The sequence below is a fragment of the Monodon monoceros genome, unplaced genomic scaffold, assembly GCF_005190385.1.
Source record: "Monodon monoceros isolate NGI ecotype Baffin Bay Population unplaced genomic scaffold, NGI_Narwhal_1 Super_Scaffold_1, whole genome shotgun sequence".
Classification (NCBI taxonomy): domain Eukaryota; kingdom Metazoa; phylum Chordata; class Mammalia; order Artiodactyla; family Monodontidae; genus Monodon; species Monodon monoceros.
The window spans coordinates 69,989,725-70,008,505 of record NW_021703765.1 but is presented as its reverse complement, the minus strand read 5'-3'; positions in this window follow the sequence as shown (position 1 = coordinate 70,008,505).

Genomic DNA, 18,781 nt, shown 5'->3' with positions numbered 1-18,781 from the left:
ACCGCCACTGCCAAGGCCTGAGCCACCAAGCTGGGCTGGGTTGAAAAAAGAAGCAAGTGGAGGGGAGGGTGTGTTGAAGGGGAAGAAAGAGAAGTTATTTAACACTAAACAGGTGTCTGGAGCCCTAAATTCTGCCGCTTTCTTCTAATAATGAAGTATTCATGAGGAAAAGCCTTTTTTCACTACTTTCTTAAGATACTAATTTCACAACAAGCTCCTTGTTACGGCGCAATTATTCCAATCTTGTATTTCCCCGAGACGGGTGCAGCCTCCTGTCTGTCCTGGACTCCCGGTAAATGAAAGACAATCACGTACCCACCTTTCATTATGCTCTATTTTACTTTCAGCAAAGGTAGCCTGAAAGAAATGATTTACTCTGAAAGGGACTTTTATTCAGTTTCAAAACCAATTTTCTCCTATTACTGTCTCAGAAAAAAAAAAAAAGAGAAAGTGGGGGTGGATGGGGGAGGGTCGGTGGTTCTCATGCGCCACGCGCCCAGTCGCCAGCCTTAATGCAGCGATGCAATGAAAGATCTGGTATCCACTTCCTGGCTTTGATTTCTGGTAATTTAAAAATATGCCATTACAATCAGGCAGAAATTATACAGTTTAAAAAGGGAATGAAGTAGGGCTATTGCAGGGATGAAAGCCCTTGACTGCGGGAATGAGGCGCCGCTCCCTGGGGACGCGGACAGCGGGAGCGGGCCATGCTGGAGCCCTTTGGGACACACCCGTACACATGGGGGCAGCCGGCCCCCCTGGACACCTGGGGACACGTGGACATGCATCCCGGACATGCTCGCTGCATACATTTTCCTGCAGGTGGGCACACCCCGTCATACCCTCGCCCACCCCGAATGACACACTCCTCTGGCACCTCTCAGCATACGCGGGAAGTGCACGGACACGCACAATCATGTGCCCACCTGGAAGGTAAGAGGCCTGTGGTGACCCTGGCAGCCCAGCCCCTCGCCCCTACTCCAGCCCAGAGCAGCAGCCACTTCTTGCTGCTCTGATGCAGGGGTTAGGGGACAAAGGGGATAGCTGGAAAAGGCCAGCCAGCTGCAGGGCCCAAGCAAGCCCTCTCCCTCCACAGATGGGGAAACCCAGGCCAGAGGGAGGCAGCACCCTCCCCGGGGCCACCCAGCAGACAGTGACTGGGTGAACCTGCCCCCTCTTCACTGGGCTACACTGCTCCCCACAGGCTGGGGCAGCGCTGGGCCAGGAAGGAGGGAGGCCAGCCACCTGGCACACCGAGGAAACCTGGGCTGGAAGCCTGGAACCTCCCCTGCCCCAGTGCCTGCTGTGTGACCCCAGGGGAGCTACTGCCCCTCTCTGGCCTTGTAATAGCACTTCCATGATCCTTCCCAGGTCATTTTTCTCCAGGGTCCTGGCCAAGCCCAGCCCCACTTTGGGAGGTCCTCCCCACTTCTGGCCTTTCACCAGGTGCTGGGGGCCCAGAGGCCCAGCCCCTCTCCAGCGCCCCCCCTCCCCAGGGGCCATGCACCCCAGCATGCTTTTCAGCTGAAAAGGGCAGGCTGGGACTGCAGTGCTAATCGGGTGAGGGGTAGGCTGCCTGTTCTGGGGCCTCTCTAGACCCCATCAGCTGCCCTCCCAGCAGGGCTCTGGTTTCCGAGTGCTCGGATGGTGGACGACCGGGCAGCTCTGGGAGCTGAGCGGCCACGTGGCCCAGCCCAGGGGACCACAGAGGATTCCCCAGAGGAGATGGTATCCACGTGAAGGCCTCAGCTCAGCTTTTCTGGTGCAGCCACCTGGATCATTTCATCCCTCGCCACTGGAGGACCAGCAGCCTAAGAGGCTGTCTTCACTTGGAGAGGAGCAATTTCTCTCTCTACACCCCCAATCCCCCCAACCCACTGCCCATTCTCCCAGGAGCCTGTGCCTGCTGCTGGGGCAGGTGGGCGGCTCCAGCGTGGGACATGGGCAGGGACCAGTTCGGTATCATCCACTTCATCTACAAACAAGACAAACAAAACAGAGCCCTGTTTTTGGCCATAAAAATTCTCTCTGGTCCCAGAGTAGAGCCTAACCTCCTTTACCTGGCCCTCAAGGGCGCTATGACCTGTCCTCCCCTCCTCCCACCCTCATCTCTCCTAGCTCCCTCCTAGAGCTCCCTCCAGCCTGGCAGCCTCCCACCTCCAAACCTTTGCCTGTGCTGGTCCCTCTGCCTACAGCACCGCCACCTGATCCATTTTAACTCAGACTCTGGCTCCCCTCCTCTAGGCATCCCCCCTCACAGCCCTAATCACACAGAGTTGTAATTGCCAATTTTCATGTCTGTCTTTCTCCACTGGACTGTGAGTTTCTCAGGGGCAAGGACCATGTCTTATTTGTCTCTTTCTCCCCAATGCCTGGCAAAGAGTAATCACTTTATAAATAGGTGTTGAATGAATGGCTAAATTAATGAATCAGTTATTGTCAGATGAAGTGATGGAGGCCCAGAGAAGCCAAGCGTCCTGCACAAGGTCACACAGCAAGCTTGGAGACAGGACTGGAGCAGGTGCCTAAAACACTCATGATCTTCCCATGACCCACCCCCCACCCCCCGCTTGGCATCATCCCATCTGCAGAAAGCTGGCCCCTCAGAGCCCCCGCCCCAGCTCATTACTCCCCCAGCCAGGGACCATCCTTGGAGCGATGCTCATTCTGAAACCCTATCAGTAAATCGGGCTGTTTATAAGCCCAAGGTCTTTTGTGACTTTAATAATAAAAAAGGGGGGGAGGGGGGAAATGTCGCAAGCCTCAACGATTAGAATGCTTCGGCACCGTCCCCCGACGTGGGGGCTGATAAGACGCCTTATCTCGGAAGCACCCCTAGGAAAAGGTCCCCTCCACCAGATAACGCCCCCAGCTGTCGATATGCCCTTTCATAGCTGAGGCTTTAGATAAAGAAAATGTGACAGGGGAGGGGAAAGAAAGGAAGGAACTTTCCAAGTCCGAGGAGGAACTGAGTCTCTGCTGCTCGCCTTGGCAGAACAATGCATAGCAGAAGGATGTCTAAAGGCTGTCTTTATTTTTATTAAAAGAACAGGGAATTGGGGCCTTTGGCCCTGCCCGCCTTTTGTCATCTCTCCCAGCCTGTCCGGCTGCAGAGGCTGTTGGGGAGCCACCCCCCAGGCTGCCAGTGGGAACAGGGAGCTTGAAAATTACAATACGCATGTTACTGCTAATAGCAGCAGTGCACATTGATTGAATGCTTCCTCTGTGCCACACCCCGTGTGCATCCTGTCTGTTGTATCTCACAGCATCCTCCTAGCAGCTGCTGTGGTGGGTTCTGTTTTTAGCCCCATTTCACAGATTAGGAAATGGTCACAGACAGCAGAAGTAATCTGCCCAAGGTCACACAGCTTTTGGATGGCAGAGCCCAAGGGTGTCAACACGGGTCCACACTGTATGGCCTCCAGCCCTGGCTCCAGAAGTAAAGTCCTGCTTCTCCCCGGTGCCCAAGTCTTTGGTTCTACTCTGGGAGGGGCTGGGGTCACAGAGAGGGAGATGAGAGGAGGGAGAGGAGGAAGAGGGACTCTCAGGAATCCACCTACTCATCCCATAAACATTCATGGAGGACAACGCGAGAGGCCTTCAGAACAGTACAGAGGTGGCTAAAGCAAGGCCCTGCCTCCAGGAGGGAACTGTTTCGAGGCAGCTGTCATTTACCCAGCCATTCATTCACTCATTCATTCATTCAGGCAGCAAATACTCCCTGAGCATCTTTTGGGGGCCAGCCCCGTGCCATACGCTGGGAGTATGGAAATCGGTGAGAACATCCTGCCAAAACAGAATATCCAACCGGAAGTGACTGCCTACTCCCAAGGCCAGCCTGTTCAAAGTGGACTTCCCTGGCCTCTCCCTCCGGCCTCCAATATTGCTCTGAAGTGGCAGGTGGGCAGGACTTTCCCCCATGTATCCTGTAGGTCAGCAGTCTGCCCCTCACCAGACTGGGCTGGCCCTGGAGCACGTGGAATGCAGGGACGTACTTGGGCTCCACAGCAGGAGGAGGCTGTGACCCTGTGAAGGCCATGAGCGGTGCCGCTGCCAGCCCCCGTCCTTCCCTCCTCCCTGGAGCTCCCTACTCTGGCCTCTGTGGCTCCACTCAAGGCCAAAGACCCGCTGTGGCTTGGAGAAGGTCATGTGAGGCCTTCCCGGCGTCCAACAGGACTAGAAGTTCACAGTAGAGGGCCAGCCCCAGAGGCCTTAGGGTTGCACCTGCCGGGCAGGGGGCAAGCACCAGGGTTCTGATTGGCTGAGTGACCTTTCGGAAGCGACAGCCCTTCTCTGAGTCTCAGTTTCCCTTGCTGAAACCTGACAGGCAGTGGCCCAGCCGATCGTAGGAGGGCCTTTGAGGGGATGTTACCATGTGGTTTTCAAACACAATCCAGTGCACTACCTGTGTGCAAGACACAGGGCTGAGTCCACAAAGGGTGGGTTCTAGATGTAGTCTGTTCTTGAGGGATTTGGAATGTTGAATCAGGAAGCTGGTAAAACCCAGCATGTTAAGTGCTGAGTGGACAGTTGGGACCCTGAGTTCCCTAAAAACAGGCGAAGGAGAAGCGTGCTATTCCCAGGGCCTCACAGCCTTCACGGGGAGGGGGCAGGAGTTCCCCCCCCCGCCCCCCAGTTCTCACCTCCATCCCCAGGGCTGCACTTGAAGCCTTGCTCTCCTTCACCCTGTCCTGGCCCCAGAGCCTGCCCCCAAATGCAGGGAAGAATTTGAAGTAGAGGCAGAAGGCCGAGGGCCTGGGGAGGGGAATGAGCATTGGATTGAGAGCCTGGAAGAGCTGGGTCGGATCCTGGCTGTGTGGCCCTGAGTACCAGCTCCCTTCTCTGGATGGGTCCCCACCACCATGAGCCAGGCCAGCACAACGCCTCAGAAAGCTCAGGGCCCCCTAAACCACAAGGGGCAGGGTTTGCCTGCCCTTGACCAGGAGAGAAGGGTGGAGGGGCCCTTGCCTGAGAGTGCCATAGGGAACCTGGGTGCACAACCCTTCCCCCACGATGGGTGGATCCACTGTCTGTCCTTCACTCCTGTCTCTATGGCTGTCGCTCACTCCATCTGCCTTCCTATCCTGACGCTTCCCTTCTTCCTCCCTGCTGTCTCCTTTCTCACTCCCTTCCTGACCCCACTCTCCCCTACCCCTTCCCCCTCCAACCCGCCCCAACTCTCTCCGCAAGGCAGCCAGAGTAGAAGCCCTCCCCCACCCCCTCCTGCCGCTCCCTCCCCCATTCCTGTTCCAAGCCCGAGCCCGAGGCCTTCCAGGGGACCCTGTTAATAATTAAATGTTAATCTAAAAAGCAATTTGAGCTGCGGCTAGGCAGATCTGGTTAGAGATTGCATTAGCATGGAGGAGGCAGGGTAATTTTCTTTAACCCCTCGCCTGATCTCTCAAGCCCGGGAATCTCCAAGTCACGCTGGCACTGCTGATTAAACTGGCGCAGGGCTTGGCTGTGGATAAAGGGGCCTGTGAAAAGTGATTATTTCCCACTGCCATTTGGGCTGCAGCACCAGAAAGGGGAGTCTCACTTTCTTTTTTTTAAGGCTGGGGGAGGGGGAGGGCACTGGCCCCTTCCAGAGGAGGCCTCCTCTACTGCCAAGTATTACCACTGCATCGATCCCCACCCCCAGAGGCCGGAGGTCTCTCTAAAATGCGAATCTGGCCACTGAGCAAAACCTGGCTCCCTCTGTTCCTAGGACAGAGATGCCAGCCTCCTGCCTGGGGGACAGCACCCCTCCGTTTAATCCTCACTCATAGTTTCTAGCACCTTGTCTGGGCCCTACCCTGGGCAGACCACTGGAGCCACAGATGCTGGTGGCTCTGGGCTGCAGGGGAGGCCAAAGAGTGAACCACCAGCCACAAGTTCTGGATGGCGGGCAGCAGAGTCCAGAGGCAGGCATCCCTGAAGACATGCCTCTCACCTGCACACTTGCAGGCCTTTGCCCGTGCAGCCCCTTCTGCATGAAGCCCTTGAAATTCTACTCAGCATTCACCTGAAGCCCAGGTTCCTCAAAGGCTTCTTGGAGACACACGAGATGCCCGATAAATGTTTGATGAATAACTGGAGTGCCCCGAGCAGCTCTCCCCGATCCCTTCTCCATGGGTTCACGGTGCCATGACCAGTGCTTGTGAACAATAGGCCCTCAGGAAACCCTCTCATGAAGGGAGGATGAGTGAGAGGCTGGCCCAGGGAGCTAGGGCAAGGCGAGGCTCAGGACGTATCCGACTGGGACACAGGGCTGCGGGCTGGGGTAGGCGGCGGTCCCCAGGCCATTCAGCACCATGGCCAGCTCCCAGCACAGGCACCCTGGAAAAAGGGGCGGGGCGGAGCCTGGGAGCCTAGCTGTCGGTCGCCATGGGAACTACCTTGACGTGATCTGCCCTGGGCAGCACTCCAACCTACAGAGATGACCACGTGACAAATTAAGCACCTACTATGTGCCAGGTCCTGTGCTAGATGCTGAGGCAGATGCCAGGAGAGGGGTGTGTGCGTCAGAGGGGCAATTACAAGGCAGGATGACAAGTGTACCCTTGATGGAGCCACCCTACCTAGCTTGGGGGCTGTCAAGACAAAGGGACAGCTCCACTGCCTCATAAGGAGGGTGACAGTATTGTGTCCCAGGCTTCAGAGCCAGATGCCTGAGCTTTGTCTCTTAACTAAATCCCAGCTTTATCCATTAAGTCTGGCCTTGGGCAAATGCCTCCATCTCTCTGAGCCTCAGTTTCCTCGTCTGAAAAAGGAGTTAATTCCTTACCACAGCTTAGTACGAATAAAGTGCTAGGGTCACAGTAGTAACTCCCTAAGTGGTAGCCATTACTAGTATCATTTATGATTATTATCAACAGGTAAGTAGGAAACAGCCAAGTGAACAAGGCAAGGGGGAGGGGGTCCCAAGCAGAGAGCTACACAGACAAGCTTTTGGAGACCTGAAAGAAATCAGTGAGTATGGAGAACCTGAAGCAGCTCTGGGTTGCTGGAGAAGACCGAGAGCATCCTGTCCTGGCCTGGCAGGGTCACCAGGACAGAGGGGACAGCGGCAGGGTCCCCCAAACCTCAAGGTGGGGAGAGCCGCTTTCTGTGGACACGTGCTGGGTCAGGGCAAGGAGAGGCTAAGAGCAGGTGCTGGGTGCATGGGTAGGTGGGGGGCTCACAAAGGCTCAAAAGCCGCCCCATCAGTGATGGGGTGAGATGGGCAGTCACTGCCACCAGCAGCAGACCTGGCTGGCTCTATCCCAGAGGCCCCCACCACAGTACCTAGGGAGTGAATGCAGGGCTCATTCGCATGAAAATGAACCTTCGGGAAGCCCTGGCTGGAGAGCAAAGCCCCCAAGTCTCAGAACCCCCTGGCCAGTTTCCCTGAGAGCCTTCTTCTCTGAGAGCCAGCTCCCAAGGGGGGGAAGTCTGGGGCGGGGTCCCATCCTACAAGTCATTTATTCCTCTCCTAGTTCTGGCCTTGGCTCTTCAATGACAAAGTGGCAGTCACCTTCCAGCAAAGGGGTGGGGTGGGGGTGCGGAGTGGGGCGTGCGGTGAAGCCGTAATCAATACCAAACGTCATCAGCGCTGTGATGCTACTACAGTGGGGGCCGGGGGGAAACCCAGCAGAAAGGCCCAACCCAGTATTTTTGGAGGAGGGCATGGACCCTTCCAAGAGGAGCAACACGTTACCAGATGACTCTAGGGATAAGGGGTCTGGAAGAAGAAACATTGTGTGCAAAGGGCATAGGTAAGGTCCACTGTAGAGCCAGGAAGGGCTGGATGCGCCCAGCCATCCTCCCGCCTATCCAGGTCCCTACATCCACAGTTCAGGGTTAACCCAGCAACGGAGAAGGAGAAAATCTAATACTCAGAGCAATAATAGGAGCTCGTTTTTATTTTTAGTGTTCCCCATGGGCTCAGCACTTTACAGACATCACCTCATTTAACCCACCCCAGGCCTGGGAGAAGGAGAGAGATGATTACCATGGTGTGTGTACCAGTGAGGAAACAGAGGCCTCAGGAGGGGGAGGGGCTGGAAGAGGTGGGCCTGGGCCAGACGGGCATGAGGTTTAGACCCTGGAGGCAGGGGAAGAACGATGGAAGATTGGGCCCTGGCAGGAACGGCCAGGAGTGCTTAGGAGAGAAAAGCCTAGGTGGGGGCGGCCGGTGAGGGCTAGTCTTTAAATCAAGGATCAACAGATGCTTCTGGGGGTCAGGCTGGGGCAGAAATCAGTAGAGCCTTCCAGGCAGGGGTGGGGGAACAGGGCAGGGCACTTGGGACCAATAAGAGCACAAACATAAAAGTATTAACCCCTGAGAGGCAAACCCCACTTCTGTGTGGGCCAGGTCTCCCCATTCTGCCCTTGCTATGAGCGAGGCTGGGGATGCAGTGTCCCTAAGCCCGTCTCTGGTAGGGGAGCTCCCTCTGTGTCATCTGGCCACAGGGCGCCATGATTTTAGTGCTGGGGTGCAGGGGCCAGACCACCTGGGTTCAAACCCCAGCTGGGCCAGAGCCTCCCCTACCTCTGGGGAGTTTGATTTTTCCTCTTTGTGCTTCTCTGCATTTATAATTTTTCTATGGTAAATATGCCATCATTTCTGTTTTCTTAAAAATAACTTTTCGGAAGGGATTTCAACCACTGACGACCTGGACACAAAGCTGGGGTGCTGTACATTCACTGACTTGACAGGGAGACAGCGGCCAAGGAGGGTAGAGGTGGGCGGGGAGAGAGACAGGAGGAGGGGAAGGCATCGAAATCCAGGAGTGGAGAGACAGACAGATGGAAGCATATCGGGTCTAGCCCAGCTTCCAGCAGGTCCTGTGGACCACTCTTCTACAACAGGCCCCTGACGCCACCATGCGCCCCATCACCTACAGGCCTCCACTCGGGCCCCTTCACTCCACACTCCACCCTGCAGGGGCCAGGCTGAGCTTTCCTATATGGAACTCACTGCCTTCCCCACTCAAAACTCCCCCGCTGGCCTCCAAGGCATTTCGAACAATATCTTCTGTGGCCCTGCACGTACCCCTTCCTCACTCCTTGCCCAGTCTGTCACTCTCCCCTGGTGCACCTGGTCCTCTCACAGGCCGACCCTGGTCTCACCCCAGGGCTTCTGCAATTACAGTTTTGTCTCTACCTAAATACTCTAGATCCAGTGCTCTCCTATAGAAATATAATGTCATTATAAATTTTCTACTACCCACAGGGAGAATTATGTTTAATAATATATTTTATTTAATCCAATAGATCCAAAATAGTATTACTTCAACATGGAAGCAGTATTCAAAAATTACTAATGCGGTATTTTATGACCTTCTTTCCATAGTAAGTTTTTGAAATCTGGGGTGGATTTCACACGTAGAAGACATCTCAGTTCAGATGGGGTGGCACTCTCTGTGCCAGCTCCGTCCCCTCGTTCACACCTCAACTCAAACATCACCTCCGCCAAGAGGCCCTCCTTGATCACTCTGTCTAAGCTGGCAACCCTCTGCCCCGGCCACTATCCTGTCACCACTGTAGTTCCTTCACTGTCATTACCACTCTGAAATGATCTTATTGAGGAATGGTTTAGCATCTACCTCCTGTACTGGAGCACAGACTCTGCTGTGTTTGCACACTGGGGCACACAGTAGGTACTCAGGGTGAGCAGGTGGTAGGGGGCCTGGGGCCCTCGTCTGCCTGCCTCATTCCAAATTCTACTCTCAGTGACGAGAGGCAGAGGCCTGTGTGTGTGTGTGCGCACATGTGGGGGGGGACGTGCACACACACACGCACACATAAAGACCCCCCCCCTCCCCCTGCTTCTGAAAAGCGGGCCCAGAAGATGGGCCTCCTTTCAAAATCAGCCCGGCGCAGAAAAACGGCTGTGACAGCACAAAGCCGAGATTGAATCAGCGACAGGGCCGATCGCCTGGTGACGGTTACAAATGATCTGATGTGGAAAAGACGGGATCAGATGTGTGCAGAACAACGTCTGCTCCGGCCCCTACACGCCAGACAATGGGCTGCCGGGTGGGCAGGCGAGCGGGCAGGTGGCTCCAGAAGCCCAGGCTGGAACGTGCCGATCGGTGCGGGGCCCAGGCGAGACTTGGCCGTGTCCCTGCACCGACTCACGCGAGGTCTGATTGACCAGGACGGTCGTTCATGCCACGCAATACCAGACCCTCCCCAAGTGCCCTACACCTGGGAAGGATGGCCCCAGTGTGAGACCAAGTCCCCAGCTCTGGGCAGCTGGATGATGGCCAAATTTTTCTTGATCAGACTTGTCATTTCCAAACACTAAAAGAGAAATATTACTTTTGTCATAGGGGAGGAAAAAGAACTTTCTCCCTACTTCTTGTACCCCACCAGCCCCCAGCTTCTGCTCTCAGAGCCAGGGGCCATGCCCCCTCCACACACAGCCACCGAAGCGGCTCCCACCTACCCCCAAGGGGCGGGCAGGGCAGGGGTTTGAACCTCTGAGGGTGGAACTCCCTGGCTCTCAACCACCTCGTACTGAATGTCGTCTCACCTTGACCCTCTCCACAGCCCCCTGAGAGGAGGCTGGGTCCAGAGAGACTGCCTGGCTTGCCCAGGGGTGCACAGCCGGGAGGCGGCCGAGCCTGGGGCCTCACAGACCCAGCTCTAGTCTTCCCGCTCTGAGGCCAGGCACAAAGCAGATGCTCAATAAATCCGCACTGAACAGAGGATACACTGGGGCCTTTCTTTCCCGAACACTCCCTGCATGCCCGGGGCTCACAGCTCTCCTCTCCGGTCATCTGCCCTGGCCCCTGGGGTCTCTCCCCTCCTTGTTTCACTGCACAGTTTACCACTTCAATCCAACACACCCCTCTGCACGTCTGGAACACCCGGGACCCCAGAGAACCGAGCGGGTGTTTGTCAATGCAGGTGGGTGAGCGGCACGTCGGATGGGAGGCCACGCAAGCCCCATCCCAAGCTGTGTCCTGGAGGCACGAGGGCTGGGAATCCTCTGGAAGAGGGGTAGGGCTGCTTCCTCACAGGTCTGAGCAAGGGGCTGCTTCAGCCGGCAGCGACCACATGCTGAAGCCACGTCCCAAGCTTGAGCCCATCCTGAGAGGTGTGGGCACAGCCATGCCTCCCATGCTCCCGGGGGACACAGGACAAGGGTTTGTCTGAGGCCAGATGGTGGGGTGGGGGCATGAAGCTGCGTCTGCTGGACTCTCAGGCCTGTGGCAGGGCCATGCCAAGGGAGGGCTGGGATTCCAAGTGGGCACCCAATGTCCCACCAGCCACCCCTGGGGGGGGGGCACTGGGCCACCGCCCTCAGGGGGCCACCGCCCTCAGGGGGCCACCGCGGCCCTGAGTGGTGGGCGTGACTATAGGCCGAGGCTGATGCCAAATAACCTGAGGTCAATGAAGTTAACCCTCTACCACCACCACCAGGACGGCGGCCTGCTGGTCCTCACTGTCCAGACCTGCCAGACACTGCCCCCTTCACCCCGGACCGGTGGCATCCAGGAAGGGCCAAACAGCACCGCAGCTAAAGCGCAAACCCAGAACTGCTGTGTTTGTACCCCAGCCCTGCCACTTACCAGTGGGACTCTCTTGAGTCTGAGTTCCTTGGGGCCTCAGTTTCTCCATCTGAAAAATGGGGCTAGAAACCTCCCCTCCCTTACCCAGTCGTGGTGAGGACTAAGCCGGGTGATCAAGTACTGTCACTCGATCGGGGGCAGAGGCTACTCTGTTGCCCTCTTAGCAACTTCAAATCCACTGCCCACTAGGTGCCCACCGTGCTGGCGATGTCCACCCTCAGCTTTCACCATCATGGACCAGAGATGAACGCAAGGGGCTTGCGGAGGTGAAGGGATTTGTCTGTGGTCCTGCAGGGCAGGGGGAAGGGGCTGGGGAGGCGTCCGCAGCCCTGGCCTGGGGACCCTTGAGCCCCAAGATCTTAAGCCCCAAGTCCTTCCAGCACAGTTTCTCCTTCAACTCCCAGGGCCAAGCCCCAGAGATGCCCAGGTGGGGGTGGGAGCGAGGGGATGGCTCCAGTCACAGAGCCTTGCCTGAGCACCAGCTGTGCGCCAGGCTGCGAGGACCTGAAGAAGAATCAGACACAGCAGGGAGGATCAGGCGCACGCCCTGCAATCCCAACCCTGGGTCAGACGGAGCTTCGAGGGAGCCCGCAGGAGAGGGCTCATTCCCAGGACGAGCAGCTTCCCAGCAGGGAGGGCCCCTGAGCCCCTTGACTGCGTGCTCCGGGGGCAAGGGCAGCGCCTGGCTCGGAGCCCAAAGGCCCCCAACAGGGGCTCCTCTGACAAGCCAGGCCTTGGAGGGCCAACTGAACGGTGTGGGGCTGGGAGGGACCCCACCCCGTGGGCAGGTGCCAGAGGTAGTACTTTGCAGTCATTCACCTACCGAATCTCCTAACCTCCCTGCGGAAGGGACCATTATCATCCCAGTCTTCCAGGAGGGGAAACTGAGGCACAGAGAGGGCCAAGTCACTTGCCCAAAGCCATCCAGCGAGGGACTGACGGATCAGGGATCTGAACTCATCTCCACGTGGCTCTGCGATCCTGACCACCACACCCACACAGCCCTTGGAACGAGACAGCGCGCTGGGCAGGGGTGGGCAAGGGCTCCAGGGCTGATCACTCTAGGTTCAAACCCCAGCTCTTCCTCTCCAGCTGTGCAGCCTTGGGCAGGTCAACTAACCTCCACGTGCTTCAGCTTCCCCATCTGAAGAAAGGGGTTCAGATCAGTGAGGCTGAATTTTGGCATACGATGAATTTCATGCGTTTATTAAATTGGAAAAGAAAACAAAAAAGTGAAGAACGTGAAAGCCAGTGGACTTAAGACAGTGCCCAGCCAGGTGTGGGGATAGTCAGGTCGCTGGGCCTAGGGCACATTTTGGCCCTGGGCCGTGGGCTCAGCCCGGCCCGGCCCAGCCCTGCCAGGTGGGTGCCAGACCTGGGGAGGGGTGGCAGCGGTGTCTCCCAGCCTCGCCGGGGCATGCGCCAGCACGTGCGTGTGCGCGGCTGCGTGTGTTGCTGCAGCAGTTTCTATGCAAACATGTTAATTTGTTTTCATTTTGTGTTTTCTCTCGCAGGATAATGGGGTGAGTCTGAAGTCTTGGCTGCTGATTATAACTGTCTGGGTGGTGCCCTCGTGGGGCTCGGGCCCTGCCTCCTGCCTCTGGCAGTGAAGGCGGTGGCTGGGGGTGCCTTCAGGGGTGCGTGGAGCTGCCACTGGGTTCTGGGGACTCTTGTTGGCCGGGGATGGGGAAGGCAAGACATCCTGGGAGCCCCATCATTCCTGCCACCCAGACCACACCACATCAGTGAAGGGTACAAATCCTGCCCACGAACATCTTTTCTGTGCTCTGTTTGTTGAAGTAAAAAGAAATTGTGACACGGTTGCCAGTATTGAAAAGCAAAGAACTAAAATTCCATCTAAAATTCTCATTGTCTGGTTTCTCTTGAAAACAAACTAGAGCTGGCAGCTCCGGGGCCCACATTCCCACGAGGCCCAGTGGCAGCTGCTTTGTTCATTGTGTCACCTGGTTGGCCAATGTGGGTACCTGAGTTTTCCACCCGGGAGCAGGGCACAGGCTTTGGGATCGGATGGTCCAAGCCTCCAACAGAGGCTCCGCCCACAGAAGCTGTGTGACCTCAGCCAGCATCTGTCTTCCTGAGCCTCCTGTCTCATCTGTAAACCCCTGCCTCGCCCTGGGAGGATTAAACCGAGATGGCCGAGCTTTCAGGAGCATAGTAAGGGCTTGGAAGTGTTGGTTCCCTTGGGTAGAGGAGGGAGAGCTGGGGTGGGACCTGCCTGCTCCTCGGATGTCCTGCACTTGACCCCATCCCCAGACATGCAGCCTTGTCACTGATCTGTTTGTATCTGTTTCTTCCACTAGGCTAGGCAGGGACCTGGTCCTGATGGCCAGGGCTGCATCTTTGTTTAGACTTCACTGAAGGCCTACTACATGCCACACTGTGGACGGAGAGTTTGGAGAAAGAGGCTTGGGGCTGTGGCATTGGTGAGCAGGGTACAGGCCCAGAGGAGGGACTTGGAGCCCTTTAGGGAAGAGGAGAGTTGGAATCACCCCTGAAGAGAAGGCATGAGTGTGCCCGCATGAGCCTGGGGTGGGGAAGGCGCTCCCGGTGGGAGCCCCAGCCTGAGCAAAGGCACAGAGCAGGGAACGACCTGGTGGATGCAAGCTGGTCCCAGGTTGCTGGACTATGCCATGGGAAGCCAAGTGGCCTTTGGGGGCTTCCTGTGGGTGGTTCTGGGCCTCCCACAGGGCTGGAATCACAGACGGGACTTGGTCAGTGGCTGCAGGCCAGGTGGGGGTCAGAAAAACACTAAGAGCTGGGCTTTCTGAGAAGCTACCTTCCCTGTGTTCCTGGGCTCCTTAGGGCCCTGGGACCCTGGACAACCCACTTCAGCTTTCTGAGCCTCAGTCTGCTTACCTGCAAAATGGGGCTATGGCAGGGACACAGTGAGCCAATCCCTGCCATGTGCTTGTGCTCCTAAGAGTTACCCTCACACCCATGCCACCCACCCACTGCCTTGTCCTCTCACCTCTCCCAGGAGATGGTAGGGGTGCCGGGAAACCCCAGGCCACGTTTGTGCAGCCTGAGTACATGCAGGCACTGAGCTTGGCACATTACCTGCCCCCTGGCCCAGCAACCCTGATGCTCCCAGGGGTGGATTCTATTTCATTCTCATATTTAAGCCAAGGGGATCAAAGCTCAGAGAAGGTTTAATGGGTAGGGCAGCCCTCAACAGGTCCCGGGCTTGGTCTCCACTAAAGCTGCAGCTGCTAGCCCAGAGCCTGGCCAGGATGGGGATGGAATGGACGCCTGGTACCCTGTTGCCCAGGCAACAGAGACAGCCAGCAGCCTTCCTCAGGCCACCCCGGCAACTGAAGCGGCACCTCAAATTGCAGCTCTGGGTCTAGGCCCAAAAGGCAACTCCATGGGAAGAAAAGGCTTTGAAGTCGGCCAAATCCTGGCCCCAGGACCAGCTGTGTGACTATGACAAGTGGCCTGTCCTGAGCCTCAGTGTCTTCACCTGTAAGTGGGACTATTGCCCTTGACCTGCAGGGATGGTGGAGTGTCTGGCCCAGTGCTGGCGCACAGTAGGCCCACGGCAAGCCAGGTTAATGGCTGCCCTTGGCCCCTCTAGCAGCCGGGGCCCCCAGAAAACAAGAGGCAGGCAAATCATGGTGGAAGGAGGTGGCAGGGAGAAGATGACAGGCTCCCTGGCCAGTCCCTTGGGGATGGCGGCAGGCCTCTGTGGAGGATTCAGGCCTCCCCGGTCACACAGGGTGGCAGCTGGCAGCACCCCCTCCCCCACTGAGCACCACACAAAGGAGCCTCTATTCCTGCTCTGAGCATGTGTCCCTGGCCGGCTGGGCTGCACCGCCTCTCCCCACTCCACTGGCTGCCCCGCCTGGCCCAAGCCTGCCCAAGCCTAAACAAAGGCCAGTGTGTCCCTGCCGAGCCAGCCTGGCCTCAGAAGACCCCATCCACAGAGAGCTAGAGAGCTCAAAAGGGTCCTGGGGAGGGTTCGTAGAGTTGGCCAGGCCTCACATCCAGGCCACTGATGGGGAGGGGGCTGGAAAGGCATGAGAAGGGCTTTGGAGTGGCTAAACCTGAATCTGGCTCCAGCTTCCCCACCTCCTAGCTCTGCAGCCCTAGATCAGTTTGGACCTCAGTTTTCTCATCTGTACAATGGAGGCAATGATGACAACCTGCCCAACTTTCTGGGCAGTGGAGGGTTTGGTTAGGTATACGGGCCTGGCATGCAGTTAGCACCCAGCACCTCCGAGGCAGGTCAGAGGCAACTGCGGGAGAGGCGGCAGGCAGCATCCCCCTATAGACCACTCCCCTCACTACCTCCATCCAGCAAGGTCTACGTCTTTTGGTGCTGTCCCTCAGGCCTGGACCTGAGCCCCTTACTACCCCTGGCCCATCTGCAGGCAGTGGGATGACAGCAGCTACTGTTTATGAAAACACCTACTGTGTGCTGGGACTTTTAGCTCCATCATCTCCTTCTGACCCTACAGTTACCCTGGGAGGGCACAGCAGGGTAGGCTCTGGAGTCCAGCAATCCTGGCTCCACCACTTCTGGCTGTGAGACTCCGGGCCTCACACTCCCTGTTGCTAAGAAGAGCAGCCCGCCCTCAAAGGGTCCACGTAACAACTAAATGAGAAAAAGCCTACTTCATGCCTGCAGCCCGGAACTTGGCCCCAGCCAGCCTGAAATCCTGACCTACTGGGCTATGACCCCCCAACTCACAGGTGGGGAAACTGAGGCCCGGCTGGCAAGTGGCACAGGGCCTGGCATGCAGGGGGAGGGCAATAAACCTGATAGATCATTCTAGGAGATGGGATTCAAAGCCAAAGTCTGGTGAACACTGAGCCCCTCTTTTCTCCTTGAGGATTTTGCAGACGTATTTTAGGTGTTTTTTTGCTTTTTTGTTTTTTTTTTCTTGTTTCACAGTCATCCTCAGCCTGTGAAGGGTATGGCTGGAGACCCGGGCCGGGCGCCTGACCCATCTCCCTGGCTGACCCCCAGGAGCCCTCATCCTGCCAACACAAAGTCCCCCTTTCTCCCTTCCATGGGCGCGGGGCGGCCAAGTGAACAGCAGAATCCCAAGTAATTAAGCCGGCGTGCACCATCCGGGCGCCCGGGAACACTGTGGAGTTTCCCTTTTATGTTTATAGCAATTGTATGAAAATGTGCAACACGGAGCGGCACCAGCTGACAAATGAGATGAAACAGACAGGATTCCGGGCCGGCTTTTTTCCGGCCCTGATTGGCATTAATTGTGAGCGTTTACAAAGCACAACTCGGCGCCTGACATTTGCTTCAAGCGAACGTTTCCTTCTAATAGTTCTAATGATTACAACGGGAGCTGGTGATCACTGCCAGGTGGGGAATGGGCTGCCTGGTGTCTGCCCTGGGCTCCTGTCAGGGGCCTGGCTGGCCTGTGCTTGCCCGGGTCCCAGGGGTCCCCTTTTCCCCGCTACCTGTTGCAGGAGGGCTGCCCCAAGTACCGGGCCTCAGGCACCAGGACCCCAGCATACGGCCTGGAGCTGCCAGTTGGTGAAGTTGATGGGGAAACCCACTGGCACAGGGATCCTGGTGCAGACCTGGGGGAGCTGGAGGGCAGGGGAGGAGGGAGGAGCAGCACACTTGGCTGGCCTGGCTCCGAGGCTGGAGGGGCTGAGTTTCCTCAGTTTACAAGGGACTAGGAAGGACCCCACAAACGCTGCCTGCTGTTTCCTTGCCGTGTGACCTTGGCTGAATCCCTTCCCCACTCTGGGCCTAACCTTCCTCACCTACAATGTGAGGGTGAGGAACATGGTCAGATCAGAGTTCCGGTCCCAACTCGGGCCTCTTTCCAGCTGCATGACCTTGGGAGAGGCCCTGGCTCTCTCTGGGCCTCAGTTTTCCCCATCAGTAGAATGGAACTCATAATCCCCACAGTTTGCAGAGTGGTTTCTAGACTCCAATAGAAAGGGTGTAAAAACCCTGAGTTTCTGGCTGGCCTGGAGCCTGTGTCTCATTCCCTCCCCAGAGAGTCCTCCAAATACTTCACTCACTCATGCATGCATTCATTCACTCACTGACTTATTCATTCAATAAACATCGAGTGTCCTGATTAGGAACCTGGGAAGACATCAGTGAACAAAGACCTTCACTTGGGGAAGAGATATGACAGACAGATAACAGAGGCTTTTCACATGCAGTATCGCATCTAGTTCTTATCCCCATTTTACAGAGGAAAAAACTGAGGCATGCAGGGGAAAAAAACAACAGTCTGACATCCCCCAGCTGGGATGAGGCGGTGCGGCAACAGAACCCTAGCAGGCTGCCCCAGAGGTGAGTGCTCTCAGAAGACCAGCCCACTCAGCCCTTCCTGAGGTCCCAAGGAGCGCTGACCCCATGGACAGGGCTCATCTGCCCAGCCGGGCTGGGCACCATGCCAGGTGGCCAGGACCAATGGGAAGAGCGGAGTCTGTGAGGCCTGGGCAGCCTGGGGGAAATGAATTCCTGGGGCTGCATTTCCTGGGCTAGAAACGGAAGAAGAGGCGCCTCGTTCCAGGAGCCCCACTCGTGCCCACATTTGCATCGATACTGCACAATGCCCATTCCATGCCAAGAAAGAACAGCAGATACTTGGACAGCTCCATGGCATGTGCAAAGGCCCGGAGCCCAGAGAAAACCCAGTGGGTTCAGGAACTCCTGGCAGTTTGCTGAGGCCAAAAAAGCCTCGTCTCAGCAGTCAGGCCCCACGGGGCCTGCTCAACCCTGCCCCGCCTAGCCCCCGACTTTGCCGGGCCCACACTAAAGGAAGCCCCCAGGGTGGATCCCAGCTCCATGCTTGGCTCCAGCCAGAAAAACCCTGGCAAATGTTTCTTTTGGAGTCAGTTTGGGGGGATGGGGCAGGCAGAAACGTTTTTTCTTTTTTATGGGAATTTTTTTTTTCCCTTTTGCATATGGTGGCACAGATGGGCCCATGATCCATAAAAACTGTTTGCAATTAAACTCCCACTTTGCATGGCTGGATTTGTCAGTTGTGTGAGCCACAAGCACGGGGCTCCACACTGACAGGGAGACGGGACTTGGGGCAGGGCGGGGCCACATTCTGCAGGACGGTTGGAGGCCCACAAACCTGCTCTGGGCTTGTGGCCCAAGATGATGGTGTGTTGAGACAGCCAGGCCAGCTCCCTCTCTGGGCATCCCCCAGCCCTCGCCAGGAGTCGGAGTATGGCCAGGCAGCTGGGGTGGGGCTTGGCAGGGCTCCCCTACCCAGCGG